The sequence below is a fragment of the Salmo salar genome, chromosome 15 (assembly GCF_965601325.2).
Source record: "Salmo salar chromosome 15, fSalSal1, whole genome shotgun sequence".
Lineage (NCBI taxonomy): Eukaryota > Metazoa > Chordata > Actinopteri > Salmoniformes > Salmonidae > Salmo > Salmo salar.
This window is the reverse complement of record NC_138305.1, coordinates 4,969,349-4,997,031: the sequence shown is the minus strand read 5'-3', so window position 1 is coordinate 4,997,031 and position 27,683 is coordinate 4,969,349. Positions and strand designations below refer to the sequence as shown.

Below are 27,683 nucleotides of genomic sequence, written 5' to 3'. Positions count from 1 at the left end.
AATGTACATAATAGAACACTGTGTGTCTGTGTGTCTATGTGTCTGTGTGTCTATGTGGGTATATATGTGTCTGTGTGTCTGTGTGTCTGTGTGTGTGTGTGTGTGTGTGTGTGTGTGTGTGTGTGTGTGTGTGTGTGTGTGTGATGTGTGTATGTGTGTGTGTGTGTATGTGTGTAAGTGTATGTGTGTAAGTGTATGTGTGTGTATGTGTGTAAGTGTATGTGTGTGTGTAAGTGTCTGTGTGTGTGTGTGTGTGTGTGTCGTGCGTGTGTGTGTGTGTGTGTGTGTGGGCTGTGTGTGTGTGTGTGTGTGTCTGTGTATGTGTGTATATGTGTCTGTGTGTCTATGTGTCTATGTGTCTGTATCTATGTGTCTGTGTGTCTATGTGTGTGTGTCTGGGTGTGTGTGTCTGGGTGTGTGTGTGTGTGTCTGGGTGTGTGTGTGTCTGGGTGTGTGTGTGTCTGTGTGTATGTGTGTGTCTGTCTGTGTGTGTCTGTCTCTGTGTGTGTGTATGTGTCTGTGTGTGTGTCTGTGTGTGTGTGTGTGGTCTGTCTGTGTATGTGTCTGTCTATGTATGTGTCTGTCTGTGTGTCTGTCTGTCTGTGTGTCTGTCTGTCTGTGTGTCTGTCTGTCTGTGTGTCTGTCTGTCTGTGTGTCTGTCTGTCTGTGTGTCTGTCTGTGTGTCTGTCTGTGTGTCTGTCTGTGTGTCTGTGTGTGTGTCTGTCTGTCTGTGTGTCTGTCTGTCTGTCTGTCTGTCTGTATGTATGTCTCTGTGTGTGTGTGTCTCTGTGTGTGTGTGTGTGTGTGTGTGTCTGTGTGTGTGTGTGTGTGTGTGTGTGTGTGTGTGTGTGTGTGTGTGTGTGTGTGTGTGTCTGTGTTTCTTTGTGTCTGTGTCTGTGTGTGGCTCCACTCCTTTCCCCTTCTACACAGTGAGTGCTGCATTGTGGCGAATGGCATTTCAGAGGCCTCAGAGGTTGTAGAATAAAGAACCTCTCTTTTCCCCCCTGCTCCCGTCTTTAACCATCCTCTTTCTATTCTTCCTCTTGAACCAAACAATCTGTGTAAACGGAGGGTCACCATTAACCCCGACGCCACCGCCTGCTACCTTCCATCCTTAAACACCAACTCTCCACCTTCTGGAACTGACATTCAATTCAGTCAAGAGGAGTCAGAGGTCTGCACACACACACACACACACACACACACACACACACACACACACACACACACACACACACACACACACACAGAAAACACACCCTAGAAAACAAAACAGCTTCAAGACATTTCCAATCTTCACAACAAAGACCTAGGCCCTACTGTGTAAACACATTCATCTACCAGAATCCACAGGGAGAAGAAAAATGACAGAGGCAGCCACGTGAAGGGAATTAAAAGTTACAGCAAACCAGAGAAACAGACAACTAAACATGCGGTAGTCGGTTAGACCCATGTGAGAGCCATGGACGTACACAGCCCAGACAATTATTCCTTTCTCCTACAACTCTACACTCTGCTCATTCAATTTAAATCTGCCTGTTCATTTATCAGTGGTCTCTTATGCAATTTCCACTCACATCACTCCCACCGGCTACATGCTCAATTCCCACAAAGCAGCGTCGTCTCTCAGCTAGGCTGGAGTCCCAACCGTTGTTGGGGAAGCTACTCGGAAAATATAGTTTTGTCGTTGCATTGAACTGCCAGAAATGCTGTTATCAAGGTAATTTCCGTAGTAGGTTACGTCATAGGTCAGCATCTGGGAGAAGTGGGAGCTCAGGACGGGTTTCCCACTAGTAATTACCAATTGGAGGGCTGTTCCAAGTGGATTTTTCCTAGTCAAATGTGGTAACTTGCCACTTGGTTACGAATGCAGCATAAAGCTAGCCTTGTAGTGTCCTTAAAAGGGACAATCTGTAGTTGCTACATCCATTTGTGGACTTGTGATTTAATGATACTTACCCATTGATTGTTGAAGAATATAACTTGTACATGCCTTGTGTGAATAGTTCAACTGTCGTACCCCGTCAGAACCCTAAGCTTGTTTACTCATATGTTTGTAAACAAAGTAAATATAAACAAACACTATATAGCCTCAAAACACGGTTTCTCCAGCATCAACCCTCAACGTTTTACCAAAACAGGGGCAGGGAAAAGGCTTGTTTATTGTTTTAACTGCTGATTGCCGCTTTAACGAAAGTTATTTTGAAAAAGTCATTGACTACATCTAAGCTACTGCGAGATACATGATCATATCGACAACTGAAATGCCATAGACTACAGATCACCCTGGAGTCAGATGTTAACAGAATGTTGTAATTTAGCCTTTTCAACAAAAACATCTTCAACTAAGAATTGGGCAGTTCTGATGCCGATAAAGGACATTCTTGCCAACTAAACCAATATTTTGTTTTCTTTTAACAAAAAAAAAAATAGTGTGTAGTTCCAGTAGTTAGCTAAACCACTACATGTCAAAAAAGTTATTAACTACCAGAAACACTACCAAGATTTGAAGCTACTGCAAAATGTAGTGAAATTACTAGTTGAACTATATGTAGTTCAGTACTCCCCAACACTGGTCCTAACGGCCAGGGTGTCATTCCCTCTCACTCATTCCATTACAACACAACCAATGATGTACAGTGGGGCAAAAAAGTATTTAGTCAGCCACCAATTGTGCTAGTTTTCCCATTTAAAAAGATGAGAGACGCCTGTAATTTTCATCATAGGTACACGTCAACTATGACAGACAAAATGAGAAAAAAAAATCCAGAAAATCACATTGTAGGGATTTTTTATGAATTTATTTGCAAATTATGGTGGAAAATAAGTATTTGGTCACCTACAAACAAGCAAGATTTCTGGCTCTCACAGACCTGTAACTTCTTCTTTAAGAGGCTCCTCTGTCCTCCACTCGTTACCTGTATTAATGGCACCTGTTTGAACTTGTTATCAGTATAAAAGACACCTGTCCACAACCTCAAACAGTCACACTCCAAACTCCACTATGGCCAAGACCAAAGAGCTGTCAAAGGACACCAGAAACAAAATTGTAGACCTGCACCAGGCTGGGAAGACTGAATCTGCAATAGGTAAGCAGCTTGGTTTGAAGAAATCAACTGTGGGAGCAATTATTAGGAAATGGAAGACATACAAGACCACTGATAATCTCCCTCGATCTGGGGCTCCACGCAAGATCTCACCCCGTGGGGTCAAAATGATCACAAGAACGGGGAGCAAAAATCCCAGAACCACACGGGGGGACCTAGTGAATGACCTGCAGAGAGCTGGGACCAAAGTAACAAAGCCTACCATCAGTAACACACTATGCCGCCAGGGACTCAAATCCTGCAGTGCCAGACGTGTCCCCCTGCTTAAGCCAGTACATGTCCAGGCCCGTCTGAAGTTTGCTAGAGAGCATTTGGATGATCCAGAAGAGGATTGGAAGAATGTCATATGGTCTGATGAAACCAAAATATAACTTTTTGGTAAAAACTGAACTCGTCGTGTTTGGAGGACAAAGAATGCTGAGTTGCATCCCAAGAACACCATACCTACTGTGAAGCATGGGGGTGGAAACATCATGCTTTGGGGCTGTTTTTCTGCAAAGGGACCACGACTGATCCGTGTAAAGGAAAGAATGAATGGGGCCATGTATCGTGAGATTTTGAGTGAAAACCTCCTTCCATCAGCAAGGGCATTGAAGATGAAATGTGGCTGGGTCTTTCAGCATGACAATGATCACAAACACACCGCCTGGGCAACGAAGGAGTGGCTTCGTAAGAAGCATTTCAAGGTCCTGGAGTGGCCTAGCCAGTCTCCAGATCTCAACCCCATATAAAATCTTTGGAGGGAGTTGAAAGTCTGTGTTGCCCAGCGACAGCCCCAAAACATCACTGCTCTAGAGGAGAGCTGCATGGAGGAATGGGCCAAAATACCAGCAACAGTGTGTGAAAACCTTGTGAAGACTTACAGAAAACGTTTGACCTGTGTCATTGCCAACAAAGGGTATATAACAAAGCATTGAGATAAACTTTTGTTATTGACAAAAATACTTATTTTCCACCATAATTTGCAAATAAATTCATTAAAAATCCTACAATGAGATTTTCTGGATTTTTTTTATCATTTTGTCTGTCATATTTGAAGTGTACCTATGATGAAAATTACAGGCCTCTCTCATCTTTTTAAGTGGGAGAACTTGCACAATTGGTGGCTGACTAAATACTTTTTTGCCCCACTGTATATATGAATCCTGGATTGCTGATGCTATGTATTGGCCAAGCAGAGGCTTTGAAGCCACCATATTGGCACTCCTCAGAAGACCTCCATAAGAATTCATGGAATTCTACAGTATTTCAATAAAATGTTTCAAGGACAAAATGACATCTTTTTACATTTTTTTTTAAAATAAATTGTACTGGTGACAGTAACATTAAAATTAATGTAAAAAAAATTATACTCAGGACATCGTTTTTTTGGTTTAGCTCACATAATATAATTTAAAGTATGCATGAAGGCGTCTGTAATATAATACATGTGTCAAAAACAAATGTAGACATTAATACATGCATTTCTATAGATTCCAGAATATTTTTTCCAAAGAGGAGTGCCAAGATGGAGGCTCCGAGGGTTGAATACAGTGTTGGTGCTGTCGCTGCCTCTGTAAGTCATCTAGTGTATACATAAATCACTGTACAGAACATCCATTTTAAATAGAATACAACAGGTTACACAAAATAATTCCTGGGAGATAAATCAATTTAAAACCGATAGATTAAGATAGGATCACTTTATTGGTCAATTGCGCACAAGGTCTAACTGAAATTTGACTTCTGCTTTTAACCCAACCCTCATGGGTTTCCCGATCGAACCCGGACCTGGAGAGATGCCTCAAGCACTGCGTTGCAGTGACTTAGACCTCTGCGCCACTCGGAAGGCCGGGGGTTTATTTGTTTAACTGAAATAGAAACTCCTGTCAGATCTGAAGGCCTGAAACATACAACGCTCTCGGAGACTGCGGCAACACTCTCAGAGACTGCGGCAACACTCTCAGAGACCGCGGCAACACTCTCAGAGACGCGGCGGCAGGACACTCTCAGAGACAGTGCCAACACTCTCAGAGACTGCGCCAACACTCTCAGAGACTGCGCCAACACTCTCAGAGACAGTGCCAACTCCAGGCCTGGGGGATGAACAGCATGTTATGTCTGATACTGTACTTACAACATAAAGTCCTGTTCCCAGCATGGCTGGTCCCCTCGCACCGTGATGGTCGTGCTTTTGACATTCTGCACCTTCAGTGTCACGTAGGCATTGAACTTATCTGGAAGAGAAGAAGAGGGACAATTAACACTGTGCAAGTGATCCTTACACTCTGACCACTGCATTATTGGCCCAAAACCTTAAAGGATGTGTTAGAACAACCTCCTCACAGGAGAACTACAGGATGGAAACAGTATCTATGGACAACCTCCTCACAGGAGAACTACAGGATGGAAACAGTATCTATGGACAACCTCCTCACAGGAGAACTACAGGATGGAAACAGTATCTATGGACAACCTCCTCACAGGAGAACTACAGGATGGAAACAGTATCTATGGACAACCTCCTCACAGGAGAACTACAGGATGGAAACAGTATCTATGAACAACCTCCTCACAGGAGAACTACAGGATGGAAACAGTATCTATGGACAACCTCCTCACAGGAGAACTACAGGATGGAAACAGTATCTATGGACAACCTCCTCACAGGAGAACTACAGGATGGAACAGTATCTATGGACAACCTCCTCACAGGAGAACTACAGGATGGAAACAGTATCTATGGACAACCTCCTCACAGGAGAACTACAGGATGGAAACAGTATCTATGGACAACCTCCTCACAGGAGAACTACAGGATGGAAACAGTATCTATGGACAACCTCCTCACAGGAGAACTACTGGATGGAAACAGTATCTATGGACAACCTCCTCACAGGAACACCTAGTAGGCCTAACAATAGTTCTGCACAACAATGTTTTGGTAAACCTCATGGGAATGAATTACTTCTGGGCCTAGGCCTACAGAAAGCACTGATAACCACAACAATCTGGTCTGTAAGACTACAGCTCATTCAAGTTCTATACTACAGAGAAAGTAGGAGTGACACTCCATTGCCAATGTACCAGCAGCATGGTGACGAAAAGAGCTCAAATATTTTAGGGAGGCATTGCATGGGTGGGCAGAGATGGGCATTCAGAGAGGATTGGACGGTGGTGTGTGTGTGTGTCTGTGTGCGTGTGAGAGTGAGTGAGGCGGTACAGAGATGGGCTTTATTATTCTCTTGTCAGGGGCCAGGCTGTAGAAGCTGCAGGGAGATAATTGGGGAGCAGATTGTAAATGCCAGCAGCATGAGAAGCCCGTCTCCCTGGGGAAGAAGCGGGAGGACTGGGGGGAGAGAGGAGAGGAGGACAAGATAGAGGAGAGGGGAAGAGGGGAGAGGAGAGAGGAAGCCTTGGGGGGAGAAGAGGGGGGCCTCGGGGGGCTCATTTACCAACAGTTTTCAATTTCCATTCTGCCGACCCCTCGACAGTCTACAGCAGCCGTCAGACCCCTCGACAGTCTACAGCAGCCGTCAGACCCCTCGACAGTCTACAGCAGCCGTCAGAACCCTCGACAGTCTACAGCAGCCGTCAGAACCCTCGACAGTCTACAGCAGCCGTCAGACCCCTCGACAGTCTACAGCAGCCGTCAGAACCCTCGACAGTCTACAGCAGCCGTCAGAACCCTCGACAGTCTACAGCAGCCGTCAGAACCCTCGACAGTCTACAGCAGCCATCAGAACCCTCGACAGTCTACAGCAGCCGTCAGAACCCTCGACAGTCTACAGCAGCCGTCAGACCCCTCGACAGTCTACAGCAGCCTGGGCACATCCCTATATAGAACCCTACGGCTATTTGAGACACATCCAACTCTCTGGTTTACCAACCATGCTGAAGCCACTACACTGTTCAGACTGAGAAATGGCCACACTTGCCTTGCACTGATATCCTTCTACATGGCACAGTTCAGTCTATGATGACAAACAGGGCATATTATCTCATTATCTAAACAATTATTCACAATCCATACGACCTCTGTTTCTATCGAAATATCTTCAGATCTACTTCTCTACAAAACATATTTCACTCAATGACTGATGAATATGCTCTCTCCATTAAGAAGAAGTAGCCCATTGTTCTCTTGTAAAGGGTTAAATACCAAATGGCACCCTAATTCCCTATATAGTGCACTACTTTTGACCACAGCCCGCACTATATAGGGTGGCATTTTGGACATAACCAGAGACTAATATCATCTATACAGCTTGTTAGACATGATATGAAGGGGACGGGAAACTCAATCATGGTGGATTTCTGAGAGCAGACTGCAGAGAAATAATTCAACTAGCTCCCTGATACAGAGGGAGAAAACTATTCACTGGTAGACAGTCATTTTGCTGGTCGATTCATATTATTACACGGTGTAAAGACATCATTTCGCCAAAGCTCATAAAACATGGCCTTGAACGTAGCTAATTTTAGACCTCATAAAATGTATTCTTTATGCAAAACTTATTTGCAGTGGGTGAAAGATGTCTATTATTAAAGCTACTGTATCATTAGAGCATTATTATATTATTATTATGGCAGTTTGTCACACAGGACCAAACCAAAAGTATTTATTTATTTTTATTTAAAAAGAAAAATGAACAGAAATGTTACCAATTAGAAATGTTTGATTGGTTTAAACATGCCACTCAACATACAGTTGAGAGAGTTGTGCTATAGGCTAATCCAAGGTTTTTTAAGACAGGTAGGCAACGCGCTATAACAATAAGGTTGTTATGGAGTGCTGCTGGTACAATGGTGTCATACATCTCAAACATAATAAAATATAATACCTCAAATCCCCAAAAGCATGATAGTCCCCAAAAAGGACACCTTCCCCACAGACAAGAGTTAACACACACAAACACATTACTCCAAGCTACAAGAAAACACAATTGTAGTCTGATACAACTGTAACTCCACATCTGTCCTCGTGCACCATTTAGAAATGAGCATCTGCATTAAGTGCTTAGAAAGTCCTTATGCAGGGACCATTTAGGGTAAGAAAGAAATTCAAGTAGGAGACAGACAGATATATAGAGAGAGAGAGAGAGAGAGAGAGAGAGAGAGAGAGAGAGAGGCTAAGCAATGAAGATAGCTTTTGAGAAATAAACAATGTTGCAATCTTTTTCAAAATCTCTCTCTCCCTCATATCTCCAATTTGTAGTCTTTTTTCCTCCATCTTCTTTTCTCAGATTCTCTATCCTTATGCCTCTTCCTCTTGTTCTTCCCTCCATCCAGTCCAGGGCTGGGTCTCATCATGCTGGGAGAGTGACTATCGACCGGGGTCACACCTGTGTTACAGATCCTGTCTGGGCCCCCTAGGCACTGGGACAGTGATGTTAATGATAGATCCTGTCTGGGCCCCTTAGACACTGATGTTAATGATAGATCCTGTCTGGGCCCCCTAGGCACTGGGACAGTGATGTTAATGATAGATCCTGTCTGGGCCCCTTAGACACTGATGTTAATGATAGATCCTGCCTGGGCCCCTTAGACACTGATGTTAATGATAGAGCCTGTCTGGGCCCCTTAGGCACTGGGAAAGTGGTGTTAAATATAGATCCTGGCTGGGAAAGTGGTGTTAAATATAAATCCTGGCTGGGAAAGTGGTGTTAAATATAGGAACCACCTGAGTAAGTCTATCCATCTCACTCCCCTCCATCACCTCATTTCATCCCTCCTTCTCCCTTCGGTCCTCCCTCTATAAATAGCCTCTTTGATTTCCTGTCAATGTGTCAGAGAGTATTTACAGTATAGGTCGATGTGTGTATGAGCGTGCCGTAATGTGTGTGTGTGTGTGTGTGACTATCCAATCTCCCTACAAAGCCAGAGGCCCTATTCAGAATACACAGGTGTCTGTGTGTGTGTTCAGCCTAATCTCCCCTCCTGAAGAGTAACCACTGGACAGGAGCCTGTTGTTCCACTAACAAAACAAACAAAGAAAATGGACAGAGGAATGAACTAATAAAGGGGCTGGAACGGACAGATGAAGACTGAGAAAAGGTATAGATGGATGATTCAGTCAACGACAGGAGGGGACCTTATCAGATGCTGATTTCCTTCCCTCTACAAGGCTTTAAGCTCTCTCCATTCCCTTCATTATCTCTCTCTTCATCCCTCTCTTATACCTTTATTACATTCCTCTCTCCATCTTTCTGGGCTCCCGAGTGGCGCAGCGGTCTAAGGCACTGCATGTCAGTGCAGAAGGCTTCACTACCGACCCTGGTTCGATTCCAGGCTGTATCACAACCGGCCGTGATTCTCGAGTCCCATAGGGCGGCGCACAATTGGCCCAGCGTCGTCCGGGTCTGGCCGGGGTAGGCCGTCATTGTAAATAAAAATGTGTTCTTAACTGACTTGCCTAGTTAAATAAAAAATAAATAAAATATAAAAGTGTTGTGTACACACAAAATATGACCCAAAACATGTGTGCGCCACTTTTCACGGAAAACTTGGCATCTATAAAAACTGAACTTGACGTGAGAATGTGCATATCCTGCCGCAAACTTTAGACCATGAGTACACACACAGTTTCTATTGCATTGGAAGAAGGCAAAAGTAACCTAGTAGCCTAGCAGGGAAAGGGAAAGGGGGATACCTAGTCAGTTGCACAACTGAATGCCTTCAACTGAAATGCGTCTTCCGCATTTAACCCAGCCCCTCTGAATCAGAGAGGTGCGGAGGGCTGCCATAATCAACATCCACATCTTCGGCGCCCGGGTAACAGTGGGTTCAACTGCCTTGCTCAGGCCTTGTAGCCTAGTAGCCTAGTGCAAATGGAGAATATACTGTCATGTCAAATTTCTCCAGTAGACAATATTGCGTTTATAAAGTAATACATAAATCATAACCATTGCAGAATAAAACTTTTCTGGCCATGATGAGTTCATATTCCCACACAACCACCATGCATATCTCTCAGTTAACTGGGCCTATTAAATAGGCTATAATCATTTCTAGTTTTTGCCCAGCGCCAACACTCTCAGAGACAGCGCCAACACTCTCAGAGACAGCGCCAACTCCAGGCCTGGGGGATGAACAGCATGTTATGTCTGATACTGTACTTACAACAACTATGCATCCTAAAAGGACCGCAGTTTATAACATCTCATCTTTGGCATTGAAGTGTGTAGGCTACCATTGTAAGTAAGCCTAGGATACTGTAGTTTTCATTATTTTCCAAGTAGACAATGTCTCAGAGGCTCCAGACCTTTACTATATCCCTCTCTTCATCGCCCCCTTCCAGACCTTTACTATATCCCTCTCTTCATCCCCCACTTCATCCCCTCTCCAAACCTTCACTATATCCCTCTCTTCATCCCCCTCTCCAGACCTTTACTATATCCCTCTCTTCATCCCCCTCTTCATCCCCCTCTCTTCATCCCTCTCTTCATCCCCTCTCGACCTTCACTATATCCCTCTCTTCATCCCCCCCTTCCAGACCTTCACTATATCCCTCTCTTCATCCCCCCCTTCCAGACCTTTACTATATCCCTCTCTTCATCCCTCTTCATCCCCCTCTCTTCATCCCCTCTCGACCTTCACTATATCCCTCTCTTCATCCCCCCCTTCCAGACCTTCACTATATCCCTCTCTTCATCCCCCCCTTCCAGACCTTTACTATATCCCCCTCTTCATCCCGTCTCCAGACCTTTACTATATCCCTCTCTTCATTCCTCTCTTCATCCCCCTCCAGACCTTTACTATATCCCTCTCTTCATCCCCTCTTCATCCCCCTCCAGACCTTTACTATACCCCTCTCTTCATTCCTCTCTTCATCCCCCTCCAGACCTTTACTATATCCCTCTCTTCATCCCGTCTCCAGACCTTTACTATATCCCTCTCTTCATCCCCCGCTTCATCCCCCTCCAGACCTTTACTATATCCCTCTCTTCATCCCCCCCCTTCCAGACCTTTACTATATCCCTCTCTTCATCCCCCTCTTCATCCCGTCTCCAGACCTTTACTATATCCCTCTCTTCATTCCTCTCTTCATCCCCCTCCAGACCTTTACTATATCCCTCTCTTCATCCCCCTCTCTTCAGACCTTCTACTATATCCCTTACTATCATCCCCCTCTTCATCCCCCTCTCTTCATCCCCTCTCCAGACCTTTACTATATCCCTCTCTTCATCCCCCTCTTCATCCCGTCTCCAGACCTTTACTATATCCCTCTCTTCATCCCCCTCTCTTCATCCCGCCTCCAGACCTTTACTATATCCCTCTCTTCATCCCCCCCTTCCAGACCTTTACTATATCCCTCTCTTCATCCCCCTCTTCACCCCCCTCTTCATCCCCTCTCCAGACCTTTACTATATCCCTCTCTTCATCCCCCTCTTCATCCCGTCTCCAGACCTTTACTATATCCCTCTCTTCATCCCTCTTCATCCCCCCCAGACCTTTACTATATCCCTCTCTTCATCCCCCTCCAGACCTTTACTATATCCCTCTTCATCCCCCTCTTCACCCCCCTCTTCATCCCCTCTCCAGACCTTTATTAAATCCCTCTCTTCATTCCTCTTGCATCGCACTGGGTCGCTTTGGGGACGGAGGTTAAAAAACCCCACTAATCTTGTGATAGCGGGATAAGAGAGGCGAGTGGATATGAGAAGAGTATCTGATCAAAAAGTGAATTACAAGACAATAACAGCAAGAAGTGCAATCCGTTTTCCGTTTCAGGACAGACCTAACAGGATACCGCTACTGTATGAAATGGCTTGTGTGTCTTCAGATGATTGGATTTTTGAGGGTTTGGGGTATCGGCCATTGTGGATTGGTATCAGCAGGTTTTGCGAAATGGGACAATGTTCATATAAGTTACGCTGGTGTTGGTATCAGGGAGAAACACATATTGATCTGAAAATAGCACAAAGGATTCATTCAGGATATTCAGCTGGTGTGTCAACAGGTAGATATAGGAGGTAAATGGATCATAGCATTGGCAGAAGGAACTTTAAATGGGAGGACGGCTCATAGTAATGTCTGGAACGGAGTCACCGGAATGGCATCAAACATCCAACACATGGACAGGTTCCTTTCGTCCGATACCATTCTAGTCATTTCTATGAGCCGTCCTCCCCTCAGCAGCCTCCTCTGGATCCTTGATTCTGTGTACAGCTAGCAGGACTTTTATCCATCACTCAGACCTTGGCTATAATGGCTTGGCTAAAGGTGAGAGGGTTAATCAGAGAATAATCCATCATTCTGTTAAGCAACTGCCAGCTCTGTCTGGGAATAAAGGACATGGAGTGGTCTGTCTGTGTGTTTCCATCCATGTGGGTAGTGCTTTATGACATCTCCTCCAACACAGCAGGATAGCTGATGGTTTCTAGCATCCCTGCCGAGTTTCTGGATCCCTTACAAAATCATTATTTTTTATTTCACCTTTATTTAACCAGGTGGGCCAGTTGAGAACAAGATAAAGCAAAGAAGTGTGACAAAAACAACAGAGTTACACATGGAATAAACAAGCGTACAGTCAATAACACAATAGAAAAAGTCTATACACAGTGTGCAAATGGCGTGAGGAGGTTAGGCAATAAATAGGCCATTGTAGTGAAGTAATTACAATGTAGCAAATTAACACTGGAGTGATAGATGTGCAGATGACGTGCAAGTAGAAATACTGGTGTGCAAAAGAGCAGAAAAGTAAATAAAAACAATATGGGGATGAGGTAGTTGGATTGGCTATTTACAGAAAGGCTGTGTACAGCTGCAGAGATCAGTAAACTGCTCAGAGAGCTGATGCTTAAAGTTAGTGAGGGAGATATAAGTCTCCAACTTCAGCTATTTTTGCAATCTGTTCCAGTCATTGGCAGCAGAGAACTGGAAGGAAAGGCGGCCAAACGAGGTGTTGGCTTTGGGGATGACCAGTGACATATACCTGCTGGAGCACGTGCTACGGGTGGGTGTTATGGTGACCAGTGAGCTGAGATAAGGCGGAGCTTTACCTAGCAAAGACTTATAGATGACATGGAGCCAGTGGGTCTGGCGACGAATATATAGCGAGGGCCAGCCGACAAGAGCATACAGGTCGCAGTGGTGGGTGGTATATGGGGCTTTGGTGACAAAACGGATGTCACTGTGATAGACTACATCCAATTTGCTGGGTAGAGTGTTGAAGTCGAGGATCGGTAGGATAGCCAGTTTTACAAGGGTATGTTTGGTAGCATGAGTGAAGGAGGCTTTGTTGCCAAATAGGGAAGCCGATTCAAGATGTAATTTTGGATTGGAGATTTTTAATATGAGTCTGGAAGGAGAGATTACAGTCAAGCCAGACGCCTAGTTATTTGTAGTTGTCCACATATTCTAAGTCAGACCCGTCCAGAGTAGTGATGCTAGTCGGGCGGGCGGGTGTGGGAAACGATCGGTTGAAAAGTATGCATTTAGTTTTACTAGCGTTTAAGAGCAGTTGGAGGCCACGGAAGGAGTGTTGTAAGGCATTGAAGCTCGATTGGAGGTTTGTTAACAGTGTCAAAAGAAGGGCCAGATGTATACAGAATGGTGTCGTCTGCATAGAGGTGGATCAGGGAATCACCCGCAGCAAGAGCGAGATCGTTGATACAGTTGAAGTCGGAAGTTTACATACACCTTTGCCAAATACATTTAAACTCAGTTTTTCACATTCCTGACATTTCATCCTAGTAAAAATTCACTGTCTTCGGTCAGTTAGTATCACCACTTTATTTTAAGAATATGAAATGTCAGAATAATAGGAGACAGAATTATTTATTTCAGCTTTTATTTCTTTCATCACATTCCCTGTGGGTCAGATGTTTACATACACTCAATTAGTAGCATTGCCTTTAAATTGTTTAACTTGGGTCAAACGGTTCGGGAAGCCTTCCACAAGCTTCCCACAATATGTTGGGTGAATTTTGGCCCATTCCTCCTGACAGAGCTGGTGTAACTGAGTCAGGTTTGTAGGCCTCCTTGCTCGCACACGCTTTTTCAGTTCTGCCCACAAATCTTCTATAGGATTGAGGTCAGGGCTTTGTGATGGCCACTCCAATACCTTGACTTTGTTGTCCTTAAGCCATTTTGCCACAACTTTGGAAGTATGCTTGGGGTCATTGTCCATTTGGTAGACCCATTTGTGACCAAGCCTTTAACTTCCTGACTGATGTCTTGAGATGCTGCTTCAATATATCCACATCATTTTCCATCCTCATGATGCCATCTATTTTGTGAAGTGCACCAGTCCCTCCTGCAGCAAAGCACCCCCACAACATGATGCTGCCACCCCCGTGCTTCACTGTTGGGATGGTGTTCTTCGGCTTGCAAGCATCCTCCTTTTTCCTCCAAAACATAACGATGGTCATTATGACCAAACAGTTCTATTTTTGTTTCATCAGACCAGAGGACATTTCTCCAAAAAGTACAATCATTGTCCCCATGTGCAATTGCAAACCATAGTCTGGATTTTTTATGGCGGTTTTGGAGCAGTGGCTTCTTCCTTGCTGAGCGGCCTTTCAGGATATGTCGATATAGGACTCGTTTTACTGTGGATATAGATACTTTTGTACGTGCTTCCCCCAGCATCTTCACAAGGACCTTTGCTGTTGTTCCGGGATTGATTTGCACTTTTCGCACCAAAGAATGTTCATCTTTAGGAGACAGAACGCATCTTCTTCCTGAGCGGAATGACGGCTGTGTGGTCCTATGGTGTTTATACTTGCGTACTATTGTTTGTACAGATGAACGTGGTACCTTCAGGCGTTTGGAAATTGCTCCCAAGGATGAACCAGACTTGTGGAGGTCTACAATTTTTCTGAGGTCTTGGCTGATTTCTTTTGATTTTTCCATGATGTCAAGCAAAGAGGCACTGAGTTTGAAGGTAGGCCTTGAAATACATCCACAGGTATACCTCCAATTGACTCAAAGGATGTCAATTAGCCTATGAGAAGCTTCTAAAGCCATGACATTATTTTCTGGAATTTTCCAAGCTGTTTAAAGGCACAGTCAACTTAGTGTATGTAAACTTCTGACCCACTGGGATTGTGATACAGTGAATTAAAAGTGAAATAATCTGTCTGTAAACAATTGTTGAAAAATGACTTGTGTCATGCACAAAGTAGATGTCCTAACTGACTTGCCAAAAATATAGTTTGTTAACCTCTATGGGCTAGGTGGGACGCAGGCGTCCCCCCCGTGGTGCACTCCATCAACAGCAGGTGCATTTCAAGAGCGGCAAATTTGAATCCAAATAAATGTCAAAATTCACATTTTTCAAACATACAACTATTTTACACCCTTTGAAAGATAAACATCTCCTTAATCTAACCACGTTTTACGATTTCAAAAAGGTTTTACGGCGAAAGTATAAATTTAGAGTATGTTAGGACAGTACATTTACAAGAGTTGTGTGTAATGTTTTGTCAATTCAAAGACAGGGTCACCAAAACCATAAAACCAGCTAAAATGATGCACTAACCTTTTACAATCTCCATCAGATGACACTCCTAGGACATTATGTTAGACAATGCATGCATTTTTAGTTCTATCAAGTTCATATTTATATCCAAAAACAGCGTTTTACTATGGCATTGATGTTGAGGAAATCGTTTCCCTCCAATAACCGGCAGTCAAGTCAGCATCACAAATTAATTAAAATTAGAAAACATTGGTAAAATATTATATTGTCATTTAAAGAATTATAGATTTACATCTCTTGAACGCAATCAACTTGCCAGATTTAAAAATAACCTTACTGGGAAATCACACTTTGCAATAATCTGAGCACTGCGCCCAGAAAAATACGCGTTGCGATACAGACTAGTCGTCATGTTGGGGAGATCTAAAATCGAAAATACTATGTAAATAATCCATTACCTTTGATTCTCTTCATCAGATGTCACTTCCAGGTATCACAGGTCCATAACGAATGTAGTTTTGTTCAAAAAAGCTCATCATTTATGTCCAAAAATCTCCGTCTTGTTAGCACATGATCTAAGCCCGCCGGACTTCACTTCATGAACGAGGGGAAAAAATATATTTACGTTCGTTCAAACATGTCAAACGTTGTATAGCATAAATCATTAGGGCCTTTTTTAACCAGAACATGAATAATATTCAAGGTGGACGAATGCATACTCTTTTATAACGTATTGGAACGAGGGTACCCAACATGAACTCGCGCGCCAGGTGTCTAATGGGCCATCATCGTTCCATGGCTCTTGTTCGGTCAGATCTCCCTCCAGAAGACTCAAAACACTTTGTAAAGGCTGGTGACATCTAGTGGAAGCAATAGGAAGTGCCAAAATATTCCTCAGCCCCTGTGTTTTTCAATGGCATAGGTTTAAAGGTAATACAACACATCAGGTATCCACTTCCTGTCAGAAAATGTCTCAGGGTTTTGCCTGCCAAATGAGTTCTGTTATACTCACAGACACCATTCAAACAGTTTTAGAAACTTTAGAGTGTTTTCTATCCATATATAATAAGTATATGCATATTCTAGTTACTGGGTAGGATTAGTAACCAGATTAAATCGGGTACATTTTTTTTATCCAGCCGTGCAAATACTGCCCCCTAGCCCTAACAGGTTAACAAGAAATTTGTGGAGTGGTTGAAAAACGAGTTAAACCTGTTGGGGCTAGGGGGCAGTATTTGCATGGCCGGATAAAAAAACGTACCCGATATAAACTGGTTACTACTCTTGCCCAGAAACGAGAATATGCATATAATTAGTAGATTTGGATAGAAAACACTCTGAAGTTTCTAAAACTGTTTGAATGGTGTCTGTGACTATAACATAACTCATATGGCAGGCCAAAACCTGAGAAGATTCTATACAGGAAGTGCCCTGTCTGACAATTTCTTGTCCTTCTGTTGCATCTCTATCGAAAATACAGCATCTCTGCTGTATTGGCTCTCAGAAGGCGCCAGAAAGTGGAATGACGTGTCTCCTGTCTCTGGGCGAAGAACAGCAGGAGATTTTGTGAGTGGTCAGGCTGGGAACAGTGACAATGGAGATGCGCGTTCATGAGAATTCTCCACTTTTTTCTTTCAGCCTTTGAATGAATACAACGTCGCCCGGTTCGAATATTATCGCTATTTTACGAGAAAAATAGCATAACATTTTATTTTAAACAGCGTTTGACATGCTTCGAAGTACGGTAATGGAATATTTTGAAATGTTTTGTCACGAAATGAGCTCGCGCGTCACCCTTCGGATAGAGACCTGAACGCACGAACAAAACGGAGCTATTTGAATATAACTATGGATTATTTGGAACCAAAACAACATTTGTTGTTGAAGTAGAAGTCCTGGGAGTGCATTCTGACGAAGAACAGCAAAGGTAATCCAATTTTTCTAATAGTAATTCTGAGTTTAGTGAGCGCCAAACTTGGTGGGTGTCAAATTAGCTAGCCTGTGATGGCCGAACTATCTACTCAGAATATTGCAAAATGTGCTTTCGCCGAAAAGCTATTTTAAAATCTGACACCACGATTGCATAAAGGAGTTGTGTATCTATAATTCTTAAAATAATTATGTATTTTGTGAATGTTAATCTTGAGTAATTTAGTAAATTCACCAGAAGTTTGCGGTGGGTATGCTAGTTCTGAACATCACATGCTAATGTAAAAAGCTGTTTTTTGATATAAATACAAACTTGATTGAACAAAACATGCATGTATTGTTTAACAATGTTTGAGAAATTGAAGTTATAGTATTTTTGAGGTATTTGTATTTCGCGCCACGCGATTCCACTGGCTGTTGACTAGGTGGGACGCAAGGTGGGAAGTTAATGACTCCAACCTAAGTGTATGTAAACTTGCGACTTCAACTGTATATACAGAGAAAAGAGTCAGCCCATAGAGGCTACTAGGTTAATATGGCCAGAAGATGGAGTTGCAGTGGGATTTTTTTCCAAGTCTATATATTATCAGAATGATCTGAAAGTCATTGAACGAGATACAAATGTAAGTGAACGTGTGTCCACACCAATTTGGATCCCGACTGCGAGACAATCCCAAATGGCACCCTATTCCCTATAAAGTGCACTATAGCCCTATGGGTCCTGGTCAAAAGTAGTGCACTGTATAGTGAATATACAGCCCATAACACCCCTGTAGTGGGGCACCCCCCCCGTACCACCCATAACACCCCTGTAGCGGAGCCCGTAACACCCCCGTACAGCCCATAACACCCCCGTACAGCCCATAACACCCCTGTAGCGGAGCCCATAACACCCCCGTACAGCCCATAACACCCCCGTACAGCCCATAACACCCCTGTACAGCCCATAACACCCCTGTAAGGGAGCCCATAACACCCCCGTACAGCCCATAACACCCCCGTAGCGGAGCCCATAACACCCCCGTAGCGGAGCCCATAACACCCCCGTAGCGGAGCCCATAACACCCCCGTAGCGGAGCCCATAACAGCCCTGTAGTGGAGCCCCACAGACGGCTTCATCCATAATTAAGAGAAGAGGAGTTATGGAAGTAAATAAGTAATATTCTGTCACACTCAAGACGGAGAGCGCCCAGGCAGCCTGACATTTACTGGGCCCGTCTTCTCTAATGAATACTGTAGTCCTCTATGGCTGCTGACTGAGGGAGGGTGTGCATGCGTGTGTGTTTGTGTGTGTGAGAGAGTGAAAGAGGAGTTGGATGAAGAACAAGCGTGTTGAGAATCAAATTGGGCCCTTGGGGTGCGTAACAGAGAGACTCTGAATCAGTCAGCTTGACTCTGAATCAGTCAGCTTGACTCTGATTCATGTGCTGTGTGACCACTGAGATTTAAGACATCTCAATCTGACTCCTGAGATAAATAGACAGTGAATCAATGATTGTGTCTGAAAAGAATCAACATCATTCAGTCTGGTCAGAGACAGGCTGAATCAATGGGAGGAGAGAGGTGGATGGTGAGAGAGAGTTGTGTGGGTGATAAGTTCATTAAAGACATGCTCCAGAACTTGTGTTTGATACCATTATATTCACTCCATTCCATTTCTATGAGTTGTCCTCCCCTCAGCATCCTCCTCTGGATCCTTGATTCTGTGTACAGCTAGCAGGTCTGAATGGGGAGGCTGCAGGACTTTCATCCATCACTCTGAGCTCCGCTGTAATGGCTTGGCTAGTGCTGAGGGGGTTAATCAGAGAATAATCCATCATTCTGTTAGCAACTGTCAGCTCTGTCTGGGAATAAAGGACATGGAGTGGTCTGTGTGTGTGTATATCCATGCATGTGGATAGCTTCTCATCTGACATACATATATATATATAGTATATATATATATTTTATTTTTTTAAATCAATATTATTTTGGCTACTTTTACTTCACTACATTCCTAAAGAAAATAATGTATTTTTTACTCCATACATTTTCCCTGACACCCCAAAGTACTCGTTACATTCTGACAGGAAAATTGTCCCATTCACACACTTATCAAGAGAACACCCCTGGTCATCTCTACTGCCTCTGATCTGGCAGACTCACTAAACACAAAAGCTTCATTTGTAAATTATGTTGGAGTGTTGGAGTGTGCCCCTGGCTATCCATCCACCAATCATTAAAAAAAATAATAATAATTGTGGCGTCTGATTTGCTTAATTCAAGTATTGCCAAACTGGGGTACACGCAATGCCGTCGGGGGTTTGCCAAATAAAAATGTGATTCACATTAAAAAAATACATCATTCATTTTTTTCCTTCACATTTTCAAAAACAGTCCATTTATATTTTCCAACGGGGCTATACATTTGGGTGAGGTTTTTTTCTTGCCTGAGTAGCCTCATTTCACTGCCAAAAATACAATTAAACCATCTAGTGTTCAGCGAAATAACAACACAATGTCAAATACAGGTAGCCTAGTCAAATCATTAACATCCAATCACATTAACCGTTACTCTCTCGCGGGAATTCCACTAACGGTCCGTATGTAGCCAAACGTAGCTGCTGCTCATGTTGGTATCTGTACTGATGGCACAAAAGCCATGACAGGGAGACATAGTGGAGTGGTAACACACGTGCAAGCAGTTGATCCCGACGCCACTTGGGTACACTGCAGCATCCACCGAGAGGCTCTGGCTGCCGAGGGAATGCCTGACAGCTTGAAAGACGTTTTGGACAAAACAGTGAAAAACTTAGTAAAACCAAGGTCCCTGAACTCTCGTGTATTTTCTGCACTATGTAATGATATGGGCAGCAACCATGTAATGCTTTTACAACATACAGAAGTGCATCAAGGGGCAAAGTATTGACACTTTTTGTAAATTGAGAGACGAGCTTAAAGTTCTCTTTACTGTCCATAATTTTCACTTGTCTGACCGCTTGCATGATGACGAGTTTCTCACACGACTGGCCTTTCTGGGTGATGTTTTTTCTCGCCTGAATAATCTGAATCTAGGATTAAAGGGACAGTCCCACAACTAAACTCAGCAAAAAAAGAAACGTCCCTTTTTCAGGACCCTGTCTTTCAAAGATAATTCGTAAAAATCCAAGTAACTAAACAGATCTTCATTGTAAAGGGTTTAAACAGTGGTTCCCATGCTTGTTCAATGAACCATAAACAATTAATGAACATGCACCTGTGGAACGGTCGTTAAGACACTAACAGCTTACAGACGTTAGGCAATTAAGGTCACAGTTATGAAAACTTATGACACTAGAGAGGTCTTTCTACTGACTCTGAAAAACACCAAAAGAAAGATGCCCAGGGTCCCTGCTCAACTGCGTGAACGTGCATTAGGCATGCTGCAAGGAGGCATGAGGACTGCAGATGTGGCCAGGGCAATAAATTGCAATGTCTGTACTGTGAGATGCCTAAGACAGCGCTACAGGGAAACAGGACGGACTGCTGATCGTCCCCGCAGTGGCAGACCACGTGTAACACCTGGATCGGAACATCCGATTGGAACATCCGAACATCACACCTGCGGGACAGGTACAGGATGGCAACAACTGCCCGAATTACACCAGGAATGCACAATCCCACCATCAGTGCTCAGACTGTCCGCAATAGGCTGAGAGAGGCTGGACTGAGGGCTTGTAGGCCTGTTGTAAGGCAGGTCCTCACCAGACATCACCGGCAACAACCTCTCTTATGGGCAAAAACCCATCGTCGCTGGACCAGACAGGACTGGCAAAAAGTGCTCTTCACTGACGAGTCGCGGTTTTGTCTCACCAGGGGTGATGATCGAATTCGCGTTCATCGTCGAAGGAATGAGCGTTACACCGAAGACATCCTCCTCCCTCATATGGCACCCTTCCTGCAGACTCATCCTGACATGACCCTCCAGCATGACAATACCACCAGCCATACTGCTCGCTCTGTGAGTGCTTTCCAGCAAGACAGGAATGTCAGTGTTCTGCCATGGCCAGCGAAAAGCCTGGATCTCAATCCCATTGAGCACGTCTGGGACCTGTTGGATCGGAGGGTGAGGGCTAGGACCATTCCCCCCAGAAATGGCCGGGAACTTGGTGGAAGAGTGGGGTAACATCTCACAGCAAGAACTGGCAAATCTGGTGCAGTCCATAAGGAGGAGATACACTGCAGTACTTAATGCAGCTGGTGGCCACACCAGATACTGACTGTTACTTTTGATTTTGACCCCCCTTTTGTTCAGGGACACATTATTCCATTTCTGTTAGTCACATGTCTGTGGAACTCGTTCAGTTTATGTCTCAGTTGTTGCATCTTGTTATGTTCATACAAATATTTACACATGTTAAGTTTGCTGAAAATATACGTAATTGACAGTGAGAGGATGTTTATTTTTTTGTTGTCGAGTTTATAAGCATTATATTGTTAGATTAAATGTGTAATTCTAGTAGGCCTAAAACTTTCTTTCTCATCTCAAGATCAATTGTCGGAGTCAGTTGGAGCGCCGGCGCCCGCTGCCTTCATAAGGCCTGCAGTAGCTAAGCCTAATAATAGCCAATACCAAAGCCTTCACAAAAGTTGCTTTATTTCATTAGGGTAAAATCAAAAGTATGTAAAGTCATTGTTTATAGGGATAATACAAATAGGTTATTATATTACGTTTAGCATCTTGCCATCTTTGGTTTTTCTTTTCCTGGTTTGAGTGAGAATAGCATTCATAGAAGTACTGGTAATTATATTATATTGTGACAAACACAACATTACAGCTGTAACTTAGTTTGGCCAACAAATATGACTGAACACAATTAAATAAAAAATAAAAAAATTGGAGCAGGCTAGGGCCTGTATTGCAGCTTTTACCAACATTTGAGAGTGTGCTGACCCTAGTGCTAGAGGGGTATGCAGCTGAAGGTTGAATGTTTGAAGGGGTACTGGACTATAAAACGTTTTGGGAAGCACTGGCTTAATAAGAAATTTGAAACAATTTCTACTTTTACTTTCAATACTTAAGTACATTTTAGGTATTCCATTTACTTTTGATACTTAAGTATATTTAAAACCAAAAACATTACTATTTTAATAGAAAATAGTAAAAGTATCTTTACTTTTCCTCAAGTATGACAATTGAGTACTTTTTCCTCCACGGCCCAAATGGCACCCTATTCCCTATAAAGTGCACCATAGCCCTATGGGTCCTGGTCAAAAGTAGTGCACTATATAGTGAATAGGGTGCTATTTGGGATGTGTCCTCTGTTACAATACAAAGACCCTGTACAGCCCATAACACCCCCCTGTACAGCCCATAACACCCCCCCTCCCCTGTACAGCCCATGGACGGTGATAGAGTTCACTTTAACAATCTCCATTCACATTAGAAATACTGAGACAGCTGTGAGGGATGGAGGGGGGGGGGGGGGGGAGAAAGAGTGGGGTGGAGGAGAGAGAGGGGGAGGGAGTGAGGAAGCAGAGAGGCAGAGAGATAGGGAGACAAAGCGAAAGAGAGAAGAGGGAGAAACGGAGGAATTTGATTTGCTAGATATTGATACTGTGCTCAAACCCCAAAAAAACGAGTTTAGCTCAATGACACAAAAACATGGAAACTTAGGAGCCGTGTCATGTCCCCAGAGAGAGGCTCCTTTGGGACAGCAGACAGACAGGACTACAGAGGGACAAGACAGAACCTGCCTCCTGGCATCTTACTGAACTAGATCATTATAAGGATGTTCCCAAACTGGGCCATGACAGGGGACATGAGGGGTACTCGGTGTTGTTGCATTTGATATGAGATGGAAAATTACTTCACACCACTGGTTACCATTATCATTATAATGATACAATATTATCCTGTGCCGTCACATCTCTTGGAAGATCTTGCTTACTTGTTAGTGAGATAAATGACTGACGAAAATGCAGTTCTTTGCTCCCAATAGCACTGGACCAATCAAATCGCAACGCTATCAGTGATGCTCCTCCAATCAAGGGCTGTGGACAACTCTGGTGAGGAACAATCTGTGTGTGTGGGCTTCCCTCACCCTTATTCACACACTGGGCTATTTATCCATCTCCCTAACATCTAGCTACAGGGGACCAGTTGTGCCGTCTCCGTCTAGCTACAGGTGACCAGTTGTGCCGTCTCCGTCGAGCTACAGGGGACCAGTTGTGCCGTCTCCGTCGAGCTACAGGTGACCAGTTGTGCCGTCTCCGTCGAGCTACAGGGGACCAGTTGTGCCGTCTCCGTCGAGCTACAGGGGACCAGTTGTGCCGTCTCCGTCGAGCTACAGGGGACCAGTTGTGCCGTCTGCGTCGAGCTACAGGGGACCAGTTGTGCCGTCTGCGTCGAGCTACAGGTGACCAGTTGTGCCGTCTCCGTCTAGCTACAGGTGACCAGTTGTGCTGATTTCACATTCTATTTCTCAGTTCTCATCTATCTATCCCCAGATTAAATGATGGGATGGACAGCTGTACCCGGTGTGGAGGAGAGGAAGAGGGGAGAGTTAAGGGGCTCAAAGCCAGTTGAGGGGAAAGACTGGCGATGAGGTCATAAAACTTAGCCAGAGAGTGTAGTTAGAACCGACACAGCCTGTCAAGAATATCCTCTAATCCAGCACCATGACGACAAGCAGGGAAACCAGTTCTCAGCTAGACTGATCACCATTCTCCACGTACAGTGCCTTCAGAAAGTATTCATAAGCCTTGAATTATTCCACATTTTGTTGTGTTACAGCCTGAATTCAAAATTGATTAAATAGATTTCACCCATCTACACACAATATTCCGTAATGACAAAGTGAAAATATGTTTTTAGACATTTTTGCAAAAGTATTGAATATGAAATACAGAAATATCACATTTACATAACTATTCCCATCCCTTTGCTATGACCCTCCAAATTGAGCTCAGGTGCATCCAATTTCCTTTGATCATCCTTGAGCTGTCACTACAACTTGATTGGAGTCCACCTGTGGCCAATTCAATTGCTTAGATAAACACACCTGTCCACACGGAGTGTGTCAAGAACTGCAACGCTGCTGCATTTTTCACGCTCAACAGTTTCCCGTGTGTATCAAAAATGGTCCACCACCCAAAGGACATCCAGCCAACTTCACACAACTGTAGGAAAAATTGGAGTTAACATGGGCCAGCATTCCTGTAGAACACTTCCTAAACCTTGTAGAGGCCATGCGCCAACGAATTGAGGCACTTCTGAGGGCAAAAGGGGTGCTACTTAATATTTGGAAGGTGTTCCTAATGTTTTGTACACTCAGTGTATGTCTGGGGAAGGGTATAAAACAATTTCTAGAGTGTTGAAAGTTTCTAACAGCACAGTGGTCTCCATCATTGAGAAAAAAATATACACTGCTCAAAAAAATAAAGGGAACACTTAAACAACACATCCTAGATCTGAATGAAAGAAATAATCTTAATAAATACGTTTTTCTTTACACAGTTAAATGCGCTGACAACAAAATCACACAAAAATAATCAATGGAAATCAAATTTATCAACCAATGGAGGTCTGGATTTGGAGTCACACTCAAAATTAAAGTGGAAAACCACACTACAGGCTGATCCAACTTTGATGTAATGTCCTTAAAACAAGACAAAATGAGGCTCAGTAGTGTGTGGCCTCCACGTGCCTGTATGACCTCCCTACAACCCCTAGGCATGCTCCTGATGAGGTGGCGGATGGTCTCCTGAGGGATCTCCTCCCAGACCTGGACTAAAGCATCCGCCAACTCCTGGACAGTCTGTGGTGCAACGTGGCGTTGGTGGATGGAGCGAGACATGATGTCCCAGATGTGCGGGCAGGCCAGTCCATAGCATCAATGCCTTCCTCTTGCAGGAACTGCTGACACACTCCAGCCACATGAGGTCTAGCATTGTCTTGCATTAGGAGGAACCCAGGGCCAACCGCACCAGCATATGGTCTCACAAAGGGTCTGAGGATCTCATCTCGGTACCTAATGGCAATCAGGCTACCTCTGGCTAACACATGGAGGGCTGTGCGGCCCCCCAAAGAAATGCCACCCCACACCATGACTGACCCACCGCCAAACCGGTCATGCTGGAGGATGTTGCAGGCAGCAGAATGTACTCCACGGCGTCTCCAGACTCTGTCACGTCTGTCACGTGCTCAGTGTGAACCTGCTTTCATCTGTGAAGAGCACAGGGCGCCAGTGGCGAATTTGCCAATCTTGGTGTTCTCTGGCAAATGCCAAACGTCCTGCACGGTGTTGGGCTGTAAGCACAACCCCCACCTGTGGATGTCGGACCCTCATACCACCCTCATGGAGTCTGTTTCTGACCGTTTGAGCAGACACATGCACATTTGTGGCCTGCTGGAGGTCATTTTGCAGGGCTCTGGCAGTGCTCCTCCTGCTCCTCCTTGCACAAAGGCGGAGGTAGCGGTCCTGCTGCTGGGTTGTTGCCCTCCTACGGCCTCCTCCACGTCTCCTGATGTACTGGCCTGTCTCCTGGTAGCGCCTCCATGCTCTGGACACTACGCTGACAGACACAGCACACCTTCTTGCCACAGCTCGCATTGATGTGCCATCCTGGATGAGCTGCACTACCTGAGCCACTTGTGTGGGTTGTAGACTCCGTCTCATGCTACCACTAGAGTGAAAGCACCGCCAGCATTCAAAATTGACCAAAACATCAGCCAGGAAGCATAGGAACTGAGAAGTGGTCTGTGGTCTCCACCTGCAGAACCACTCCTTTATTGGGGGTGTCTTGCTTATTGCCTATAATTTCCACCTGTTGTCTATTCCATTTGCACAACAGCATGTGAAATTTATTGTCAATCAGTGTTGCTTCCTAAGTGGACAGTTTGATTTCACAGAAGTGTGATTGACTTGGAGTTACATTGTGTTGTTTAAGTGTTCCCTTTATTTTTTTGAGCAGTATATATATATGGAACTACCCAGCCTAGAGCTGGCCGTCCTACCAAACTGAGCAACCGGGAAAAGGTGACCAAAAAAAAAAAAAAACAATGACCACTCTGACAGAACTACAAAGTTCCTTGGTGAGATGGGAGAACCTGCCAGAGGGACAACAGTCTCTACAGCACTTCACCAATCTGGGCTTTATGGTAAGAGTGGCCAGACGGTACTTTTTCTCAGGAGTGGCTTCCATGACAGCATGCCTGGAGTTTGCAAAAAGGCACGTGAAAGACAGAACATAAGGCAAATGTTTCTGTAGTCTGATGGGACAAAAATTGGACCTCTTTGGCCTGTATGCAAAGCGCTATGTCTGGAGAAAACCAGGCACAGCTCATCACCCGTCTAAAACAATCCCTACCGTGAAGCATGGTGGTGACAGCATCATGCTATGGGGATGATTTTCAGCTGCAGGGCCTGGGAGACTGGTAAGGATAGAGGGAACAATGAATGGAACCCAAATACAGACAAATCCTTGATGAGAACCTGCTTCAGAGTGCAAATGACCTTAGACTGGGGGCGAAGATTTACATTCCGACCAGACAAGCATACAGCCAAAGCAACACTGGAATAGCCAAGACAACTCAAAGCTGTAATCGCCGCCAAAAGGTGCCCGACTCGGGTGTAAATACTTTTGTAAATGAGATATTTCTGTATTTCAATAAACTTGTAACAATTTCAAAAAATATGTTTTCACTGTCATTATGGGGTATTGTGTGTAGATGGATGAGAAACATATATATTTAATCAATTTTGATTATTTTTGAAGGCACTGTCGATAAATGCGCACGGAGAACCAAATATTATTTGTGCGTTGGTCTTTTTTACCTGGAGGCCCATGCAGCTTGGCTTTCTTCACTGAAAGAGAGAGAGAAAGAGAAAGGTTAGTCCTATTATCAACAGGGACATCAAATTAAAAAAAACACTTCCATGACAGTGGTTTGTAGAGTGTAGAGAGAAAGGGAGACAGACAGTAATGTGTGAGGTTATTTATAGACTGCCACACACACACACACACACTGGGGTGTTAAACAGGTGATTTGTCTGAAGCCGTCGCTCGGCACAGCTTGCCACGGTTCATGTCAGGTTGGCAGACTGACACTAAGGAAAGGCCCAGTGTCCTAGTTGGCACTCCGCCAGCCAGTCAGTCCCTCTGTAATAGTCTTCACCCCTGGAGGCCAATACATTTCCCAGCTCAACCTGAGGTCTGAGTTCACTACAGCAGTATCACCGTCCTCTTCTGGGACCAGAGAGTAATGTCACAACGTAATG

General features: G+C 44.2%; 1 long non-coding RNA gene across 1 annotated transcript in view; it reads right to left on the bottom strand.

Annotated features, from left to right (window-relative positions):
* Positions 1-5,223: 5,223 nt before the first annotated feature.
* The window catches only part of LOC145860858 (uncharacterized), a 40,533-nt gene continuing 18,073 nt past the window's right edge, over positions 5,224-27,683 (bottom strand). Inside the window, exons 2-3 of the long non-coding RNA XR_014380572.1 lie at positions 27,240-27,269; positions 5,224-5,323 (exon numbers count right to left, since the gene is read on the bottom strand). This is a non-coding gene — a long non-coding RNA (uncharacterized LOC145860858). The remainder of the gene's footprint in view (positions 5,324-27,239; positions 27,270-27,683) is intronic.